Below are 9,869 nucleotides of genomic sequence, written 5' to 3' on the forward strand. Positions count from 1 at the left end.
CCAACTGTGAGGATGGTGCAGGACCAGGCAGTACTTCATTCTTCGTTTGTAAGGTCCCTATAGGTGGGAACCAACACAGTGGCACCTAAAGACGGCAACAACAACACAATTGATATTTAGAGGGCAATTGACAGGACTTGGGAGGGCCACTAAGTCCTTTGCTTGGAAAATGCTAGTAATGGCATGTACTTCACTGGGGGCTATTCTGATGCCTTAATGAGTTTAGGAATTGGTCCAAAAGAATCAATAGCATACTAGGCAGAACAAGGTAATAAGGTATCCATTGTGCATAAGCAAATTGGTGAAAGAAGCTGATAGTGCACGGCTATTAAAAGATATAGCGTTTGGGGTTTTAAAGGCTTGTAATTAAACAAGTGGCCATCTAGCAGGGAAGCAACAAAGCCCTCATGGAAGAAGCACACCAGCCTGTGCGATCATGAAGTCTCCATGAGAAAGAGTATCGGAAGTTCAAAAACAAGCATCGGAATCTATGCAAAGGGGCGTGGATGGAGTGGAGACCCAAAACCCACCTGTAAGATAATTGGACAGTCCTGCTTAGGAGGTCCCACTATCTACCAGGGCTCCTACTGAAAGGGAAGCACTCTGTCAATCAAAATCAATGGAAAAACCATAAATTCAAACTAGGATATAGTTTTTTTTTGTTTTTTTTTTAACATTTTATTAGGGGCTCATACAACTGTTATCCCAATCCATACACACATCAATTGTGTAAAGCGCATTTGTACATCGTTTCTCAAAACATTTTCTCTCCATTTAAACCCCCAACATTAGGTCCTCATTTTTCCCCTCCCTCCCCGCTCCCTTCTCCCGCATGAGCCCTTGATAGTTTATAAATGGGTATTTTGTCATATCTTGCCCTGTCCGACGTCTCCCTTCATCCACTTTTTGGCTGTCTGTCCCCCAGGGAGGAGGTCACACACAGTTCCATGCAATCAGTTCCCAGGATATAGGTTTCAATCTAAGTTCTTTAAGTAGTCCAGGTGGCATTGAAGGCTATACGTTGGGCTGATAACCCCAAGATCAGTGGTTCAAACATACCAGCCACTTCAAGGCACAGAGAGGAGGCTGTGTGAGTGGCAGTGGGTTTTAGGTCATTTTGAAGGTGAATGCTGCCTGTACATAGTTCATGCATTTCAAGTATCATATTCCTTTCCACTTGACCAGGGGCAAAAATGCTGATTTATTGTCAAATAAATCACAATGCTGATTTCCTTTTGTAGGTAGGAAACAGAAGGCATCCAAGCTGAGGTGGTATGATCCTGAAACTTTTATCAGCTTTTCCTGGGGTAATTTGCAATCTTCTGTTGTAATTACTGAGGCGGATCCAGAACTAATTTTTTTGGTCGGTGGCTTGTGAAACAAGAGTAGGAGTGAGTGGCACCAGGCTGTCTTAAGACATGTTTCAGCTGGGCACAGCAGGGCTTTCAGTGTTCAGCTGGTGTATGTTGGCTGGGAATATGGTTAATTCGTTATGTCACCACAGAAATGAGTTGTTGCTATTTAGAGCAAAGAATTCATATTACGTTTCCTAAAGTTAAATAAATCTACAAGTGCAGCACTTGAAATGCTAACTGTAGCTTATGGTGATGAAGTAAAGTTGAAAGCAAGGTTTTTGGTGGTCCAAAAGATTTAAAGGTAGGGATGTAACCAGGAGCCCTGGTGGACTAGTGGGTTATGCTTTGCGGTGCTAACCACAAAGTCAGAGGTTTGAATCTACCACTCTGAGAGAAAGGTGATGCTTTCTGTCCATGTAAAGATTGACAGCCTTGGAATGCCAACACCCCTGCAGAACTCACGAAAGCATCGACAGGGTCAGAAATCTGGTTTGCACAAATAGCTAATGAGCGGTGAGGAAAATGGCCGCGTGGGTAAATTTAGACCAAGAAACAGGAAGACACTTTCTGAAAGAAAACTTGCACATGAGGGACGTGTCAGGGAAGACTTTATCCTAGGCTATTGTGGTCGATGCTTCTGCAGAGGCCAGACCAAAACAGAGGGGCACGGGAACTAGTAACTTGGGTGTATATTCGGGGCACAATCTTCCTGTTTCATTGGTTTGGGAAAGTCCCAGGCAAAACAAGAATAAGCCGAGCTGCTTCAAACACTTTTCTTTGGCTCTGTAGGTGTGGGACTGAAGCAGAGTGGAACCTGTAACCACTGTTGTGAAATCATAGAGAGCCAAGGTACTAGAGGCTTGTGGGGAAGACTGAAGCTCACTGGTTCCCTCACAGTCTGATGCTAACCAAGCGAGTCTTTCCACCTTCCTCCTTGCCTGCAGACTGAGCACTTAAACACTCAACAGAGCCGGGGAGGAGGGCAGATGGGAATAGCTCAAAAAGGAGAATGGTCTGTTTCAGGTAGAAGCAGTCATCGTGCTGGTAAACAAACCTCTTTGTGTAGTGGAAGGAGCCCTGGTGATGTAATGGTTATGGATTGGGCTTTGATCCACATGGTCAGCAGTTCAAAACCACCAGCAGCTCTGCAGATAGACTGGGCTCTCTACTCCCGTAAAGAGTTACAGTCTCGGACACCCACAGCGGCCTGGTGAGTCAGTGATGACTTTATGGCAGTGAGTTTGGTTTTGTGTGGTGGGAGCTAGGGGTCAGATATTGGAAACAAGCATTCAAATCTACCAGCCAAAAGAAACAGAAGAGGCTGGGAGGGAAAACTAGTGGCTCAAGGGGCCTGGGTGCCATGGGTTAAGCACCACACTAAATCTAACGGTCGACAATTCGAACTCAGCAGCTGCTCTGTGAGAGAAACCGAGGCCAGCTGCTTCTGTACAGGTTTACGGCTGCGAGGACCCTCTGAGGCAGCTCCCCTCTGTCCTGCTGGGTCACTAAGAGAATCGACTCAGCAGCAGCGGGTCTGGGGTGTTTTGGGGGGAAGAGGGCTTCCCTTTTTACATGCTCTCCCCTCCATGAAAAAATCAAGACTCAATTTTGGTCAAAAGCTCACAAGGCACCTTGTGTTTTGCATATAACCTAAATTCCAACCTTTTCCTTTCAAGTTAACCATCTTTCTACGTGACGGTGCTGGTGACATTTTCCACAATGTGTCCACCTTCTCAATAGTGCCATTCCTTTGGCTCTGTCCCTTTAACCCTGCTCCCCATCTTGGTTTGGAGTCCACGTTGACCATTTGGGCACAGTCCATTTTTTAAAGGAGCACAGTACTAACAGGTGACACTTTTAGAAGTTAATCTACTATTTGGATGAAAGGTGACCACCAGGAATGACTTCAGTCAAAGGGTATCTTAGGGCGACAGTCTCAGAGGTTGCCTCCAGTCCTAGCTTTCAGCCAGAAACAGATTTTTATGGATAAAGTATTCAGGCCTGGGGTTTGGTGTGTGGGGGATAGAAAAACAGAGTCGATTTAGATCTGAGTTACTTCTCGCATTAGAAGGGTCCCTCTCTCATTGTCATCAAGTTAATGCCGACTCGTAGCAACGGCAAAGGGCAGAGCTGCCCCTGTGAGTTTGAGACTGCACAGCTAGCTGGCAGTTTGGATCTGCTGACTGTGAATCACATCCCAACTCATAACCACTGCACCACCAGGCCTCCTAGAAGGAAAGGGGTTCAAAAAGCATTACTGTCACTAGCTACACCCAGCAGCAACAAAGGCAGCCTGGTCAACAAGGGGCCGGGTTTTACCTTCATATTTTCCATGTGTACCACATACATGGGGGGGCTGCTCTAGCTCCGGGCTTCAGCTCTAAAAGCGTTCATGGATGGGAAGGCATTTCTTGAATATTCATGACGCCACAAAGAGTCAGCCATCAAGTCAAACTAAGCAAAGCATTGGTAATTCATACTCGCATTAATATTGATAAGGTATTCTTACACACATGGGTGTGCACACACACAATAAGCAAAAAACCAGTTTTCACATAAAAGAAATTTTTATGTGATAAGCCTAGAAAATTATGCAAAGAAAAAATGTCAGGTATTCTTCACACACTAACCTTTGCATTTTAGTTTGCAGGACTAGTTGAATCTGGTTCTGGCTCACCAATAACTAATTGAGTTCAATTACTATTAATTTATCTTTCAGAAACTTCATGTTCTTTACCCTAATTTCTATTTCAGTGTCTAATATGATGCTATTTAAATGTGGCTAGTGTAGTGGGTTACTCACTGGGCTATTAATTTCAAGGTCAGCAGATGGAAACCACCAGCAGCCCCGCAGAGAAAGATGAAGCTCCGAAGCTCTCTGTTCCCATTGAAAGTTAGTCTCAGGAATGCGCAGGGGCAGTTCTATCATCCTACAGGGTCGCCGTGAATTAGAGTTGACTCCATGGCAGTGAGTTTTGAGTTCTTAACCCCATCGTTCAGTACTGGTTCTGTGGCCGCCTCCAAAGCCAAAGCCAGCTCACTAGCCTCTAGGACAGAGTAGCACTACTCCTGGTTTCCTACGCTGCAAGCCTTTATGGGAGCAGAAAGCCTCGTCTCCAGAGTGGCTGGTAGGTTTGAACTGCTGACTTCATGGTAAGCAGCCCAAAGGGTAATTACTATGCCTGCAGGGCTCCTCTTCATAGACCAAGATGACAATATAAAGGGCTAATAGTCAGGGCCCTGTGGTGGCAAACCTCGAGAAGACTAGTTTTACTAGTTATATTAAGTCTCGTCCTTTTAAAACTCTTCCTAGATGTCCAAGCTTGCAATTCATAGACCATGAGCCAGAAATAACGGAGGTTGTTTATGGAAAAAACTGTCTCATGTTAACGGTTGGTATTATCTCTGGGACTATAGTTGGCCACAGCTGTATGGCCCTAGCTCAAAACTATCATCAGAAAACAGTTTTCCTATTGCCTTGCATTTGTTACTAGACTGTGACATTGTAACTTGATGCTTTTGGATGTGTGTGTGTAAATGAAATTTATTAAAAGCATTTAATAACTGACATTTGAATATTCATCAGGTTCATTTTGGCCATGTGCTTCAAATATGGTATTTGCTATCACATGCGCATGCCCCTTATGACTAAACTTCAAATACTAGTTTAAGTTCATTGCCATACCTCTTAAGATTTTTAAAACTGAGTGAATCTTCCCCTACCCCCAAATAGGGCATTACTAGTACCACCAGCCGCTCCGCTCCCCTCTGCTCTGCTCTGCGGGACAAAGACGGGGCTTTCTACTTCCATAAATAGTCTCGGAAACTGACAAGAGCAGTTCTACCTTGTCCTACAGGTTGGAATTGACTCAAAGGCAGTGAGTTTGGCTTTTCTTTTGGAGAACCCAAGGCAGGAGACAGTGTGGAATGGTGGGCTAGCCCTTCTTGCTTTGTGATCTTAACCTGTCCATCTTCCATTGGTATGAGTTTCCCCGAGGCCAGCATAACAAATCACACACTTAGCGGCTTGAAACAAATGAATCCTCTCATATTTTTGAAGCCATACATCCAAAAAGTCAGCAGTGCTGCAGCGCTCACGAGGCTCTGGGTGAGAGATCTGTTCTTAGCCTTTTTCAGCTTCTGGGGGCGGCCAGCATGAATTGTAACCTTTTACTTCCCTACTAAGCCCCATGAGTATTGTTTGAGTTGTGTGGTCCTTGGGAGGGTGGGTTGGAAAGGGGGAACCGATTACAAGGATCTACATGTGACCTCCTCCCTGGGGGACGGACAACAGAAAAGTGGGTGAAGGGAGACGTTGGACAGTGCAAGATATGACCCAAAAAATCATTTATAAATTATCGAGGGATAATTCATGAGGGAGGGGAAAAATGAGGAGCTGGTGCCAGGGGCTTAGGTGGAGAGCAAATGTTTTGAGAATGATGAGGGCAATGAATGTACAAATGTGCTTCACACACTGATGTATGGAGAGCTGTATGAGCCCCAAATAAAACGGTTAAAAAAAACATACTGAACAAGCAGAGTGCAGTGGGAAGAGGGATGGTTGTGTAGGTTTTCTTTCTCTTCCCCCCTTGTAAAGCTGGAGGAGGCCAGACACCCCTACGCGCCCCTCGCCAATTTCACATCATCCAAGCCCAGCTTCCTTCCTCTCTAGGGTTATGTCAATACAGTATAGGTCACCCCGAGTACTTCACTCTACCCAACAGGTTTCGTGTTTATAGGGCACACAAGTAGCTTATTTAATCGTTTGATCTCTTAATGTTGGTCTCACAAACTTATCAAGTTTTAAGCTCCCATTCAGAGTGGACAACCCTCTCTACTTCTAACCAGAACCAAATGACCTCAGACACATCACGTGAAATAACCACATGGCAACCGAAAACCGTCTACCCTAGCTTGTCGTGCACTTTTTAAAAAATTGAGACTTTAAAAAAACGCCATGGGACAAATTGTTAAAAATCAGGGCTGTCCCGCCAAAAGCGGGACGTCTGGTCACCTTAGTTTAGAGCCATGTTATGTACCCAAAGAACTGCATTTGCCTTTAGAGGCATAGTTTGCCAATTCCTGGACTAGACAGTACCTAACAAGGCTAAGAAGGAATGGGCCCCAGGGAGGCCCTCGCCCCCCAAAACCACCAAGTTTGAGATGAAGGGCAGCATTTGCCCAGGGGTTGCTCAGAGTTTGGGACCGGAAAAGACGGGTGGAAAAACCAGGAGCGGGAAGTGTAATATTACAGGGGTTGCAATCAATGTCAGTAATCAAGATGTGTATGGCTTGTTGGATGGAAAACCAATTTGTTCTGTAAACTTTCATTCAAATCACCATTTCTTGAATGCCTTAAGATGGCACAGTAAAGTGAGGATTTGAACTAAGGGTCTACCCTAACCTGTGCTGCAAACAATGACTGCTCACAAGAGGCACCTAGCAATAAAGTCCTTGTGGTCTATGTCTGAAAAATCAGTCACTGAAAGCCTTGGGTATAAAATATTGAAAACTACTGAGAACAGCTATTGGCAATAGTTGAACATGAAAATTCTTGTCACTGAACTGTGAACATGATAGAAATGGCCATTAACCTATGTACTTATTACACACCTGGCTATATCTAAAGAACACAAGACACACCTTGGCCTTTACCACCACCCCCTACCAGAGCTGACAGAGGGGCCAGGGCATAAACCAACAAACCCTGATGAACACTCAAGGGGAGAGGGGACAATGCTAATGCCCTCCACTCATTCAAACAAATACTCATCTGTCAGGCAAGGGCCCATTGTCTGTTTGACTGTCCTACATCTAGCAGTACAAATGGCTCAAAAATGAACAACCTTGCAAAAAGTGTAGATTCCGATTCAGACACTACAGCTAGGGTAGAACTGCCCCCTGTGGGTTTCAGAGCCTCTAACTCATCACAGAAGTAGAAAGTCTCGTCTTTCTGCTGAGTGATGACTTGGTTTTGAACTGCTATCCTTTTGGTTAGCAGCCCAATGTGTAACCAAAAAGCCACCAGGGCTCAATGAAGGAACCCCAGTATTTGCTGAACGAATTAGTGAATTTTCTATAGGACTCGACTGTAAAATAGGGCACAGAAAGACCCAACATTTAGATTTTTAAAAAAGAGGGGAGGGGGTAAAGCAGCAAAGAAACAAGCCTTGTGATGGCCAGATTTTATGTCCAGTTGACTTTATATGACAGTGTAGGGGTGGAATCCAACCTATCAATCAGGTCAGTCTGATGATGCTAGCCTGAACTGGAACTCTGCTCCTTCACCTCTTGTTGGGAGTGTATTTGCCTCCAAGTACAGCCCCATGTGGGTGTAGACCTGCAGAGCTACTGGTGCCATGGCCAGGTTCCCACCGCCTTAGCTCCGTGCAACGCTGCACCCACCAGCTAGGATCTCCCTGCTTCTCACTCCACCTCTCACCGTCATTGGACCACAGCTCTGAGTCTGCAGAGGGCTCCTATGGACCTTCCGTTGGATTGGGCTGCCTTCTTGATATACAGCTTTGTTATACACGAGTGTCTCTGGTTTTATTTCTCTAGACAACCTAGTTAACACAGGTATTAACGACAACTCCAAGGTGTATTATGAAATACCTTTATTTCAAAGTTCTGGGAAAATGAGGCATTACAATCCAGTCAACAAACAACCAGTTGGCCTGCAGGAATAAAATTGCTCTAGCCCGTATTGCCAGGATGCTAATTTAGTTTCCAGAAAACTCTCCACGACCTGCAGTACTTTCACCTTACTAGTCCACATACAAGGAGCCTGGGTGGCACAGTGGGTCACACAGTAGGCTGTTAACCCCACAGCCAACAGCTGGAGAAACAGGAGGCTCGCCACTGTAAAGATTTGTAGCTTTAGTAACCCACAGGGGCAGTTCTAGCCACACTGGCTCCATGGGAGACTGTGGGACTGCCTGCTTTTTAAAGACCATAACTTGGAAGCTCCTCTGAAAACACTCCGGTCCTACAGATCCTATCTGCTATAGGTTGGTACCGACTCAACAGCAGCAACAGACTGCATACACGCAACTCCATGTGGAGTTTTTGGGGCCTTTGTCCTTAAATGTACAAAACTTGCCTAGGTCCAGTGTGATCAGAAACTAGGTGGTTATGTTCCTAACTTCATCTCTTCCTTCTAAGCAGCCCAGCCTATGTTTATCCCTTGTTTTTTCAAAGGAAGAAAAACAAACAAAACCAGGACACCAAGTCTCAGGCATTAAGGGATTGTCTGAGGTCTCACAGGGCCAAGTTACATCTGTGAGCTCCCACCAAGGGCAACTTCATGAGAAGGCGCATTAGGCAAATTGCCAACTCTACCTGTTTCTATGTGTGTAAAATGGAGAAAAGGAAGGGGTGCTGTAAAAATTCAGGGAACCAGTTAATTCCAGTTCTCTCTCAAACTTATTGAAGCCTCCCTACAGTAAATATCCAAGATGTAACTGTGGAAAATGCACATAAAAGTGCATGTCACATTCCTGGGTCCCCACCAGCCTCAGCCCATGGCTTTCCACTATCTGGGGACACACACACACCCCACCCCCACACCCATGTTATGGAATAAAACCAGACCCTGCTAGTGACGGGCACCTGTTACTTTAAGAATTGTAGGGTGGTAGTCAAGGAAAATACCAGGCTCAGGTCATCTGGCTTGAATGGCTTCTCCAACCTATTTAAAAAAAAAAAGAAGTTGTTAAAATGACCTCTAACAGCTTAAATTAAGTTTGGGGTATTCTTTTCGGTTTGTCTGAAAAGCCCCGAGTACACGTGTTCCAGTTATCTGCACTTTCCTACTTTAAACAAAAGCAAAGTATCTAGATACCGTTTCTATTTGAAGCATTCACAGCACCCCCCAGACTGTGTAAAGCATCAGATATCAACTTTGCCTATAGGTACGTATCTTCAAAGCAAAGGTGCCAAGTGCTGGCTGAGAACCTTATACAAGCACGTGCTTGTGCTTCCAGTTCAGTTGTGACTCCAGACAGGATCCAAAGAGGAGTTCTGCCGACCTCGTCTCTGGGTTTTATGGAGACGTGCTTTATTTACCCTTCTGTGTTAGCCTCTTAAAGTACCGCAGCAACCTTAAAAGGGCACAAGAAAGGGCGACCCTGCATCGGTCTGTGTGCAGTTCCCTCGTGCCGCACAGCGCCGCCCTCGGCCTCTTAAGCCACAGCAGAAGCAGCCGCGCAGGTGAACTTCCTGTAAGGATCAACCTGGACTAAGCCTTTGCACCCACACGTGCTCGCGGACCTCAGGCCGCCATGGGTCACGTGATCGCCGCCTCTCCCAAGTCAGGGACGTACCTGCACGGAGCTGGAAGGCCGCTGCGCCTCCGCGGGGATGTCGAGGCCGCCTGCGGCCGCCGTGGACAGGCCAGGTCCGGCCCCGGCGCACAAAGGAGCGGCGCCGCGCCCTGCGGAAGCAAAGTGCCAGCTCGTCGCGGCGCCCGGCCGCCTGCGGGGCCTCCGGGCGCGGGCGCGCGCCTGTACCTCG

General features: G+C 46.1%; 1 long non-coding RNA gene and 1 other non-coding gene across 2 annotated transcripts; both read right to left on the minus strand.

Annotated features, from left to right (window-relative positions):
• Positions 1–7,955: 7,955 nt before the first annotated feature.
• LOC123520967 lies at positions 7,956–9,758 on the minus strand. The gene is made up of 2 exons (XR_006679479.1): positions 9,680–9,758; positions 7,956–9,045 (listed from the first exon to the last, which is right to left on the minus strand). It is a non-coding gene; the product is annotated as an uncharacterized LOC123520967 (long non-coding RNA).
• On the minus strand, positions 9,344–9,470 carry LOC115873420. The gene has a single exon (XR_004048417.1). It is a non-coding gene; the product is annotated as a small nucleolar RNA SNORA26 (small nucleolar RNA).
• Positions 9,759–9,869: the final 111 nt, after the last annotated feature.

This window comes from Echinops telfairi, unplaced genomic scaffold (assembly GCF_000313985.2).
Source record: "Echinops telfairi isolate 266 unplaced genomic scaffold, ASM31398v2 ScPeMD7_7468;HRSCAF=8506_0, whole genome shotgun sequence".
Lineage (NCBI taxonomy): Eukaryota > Metazoa > Chordata > Mammalia > Afrosoricida > Tenrecidae > Echinops > Echinops telfairi.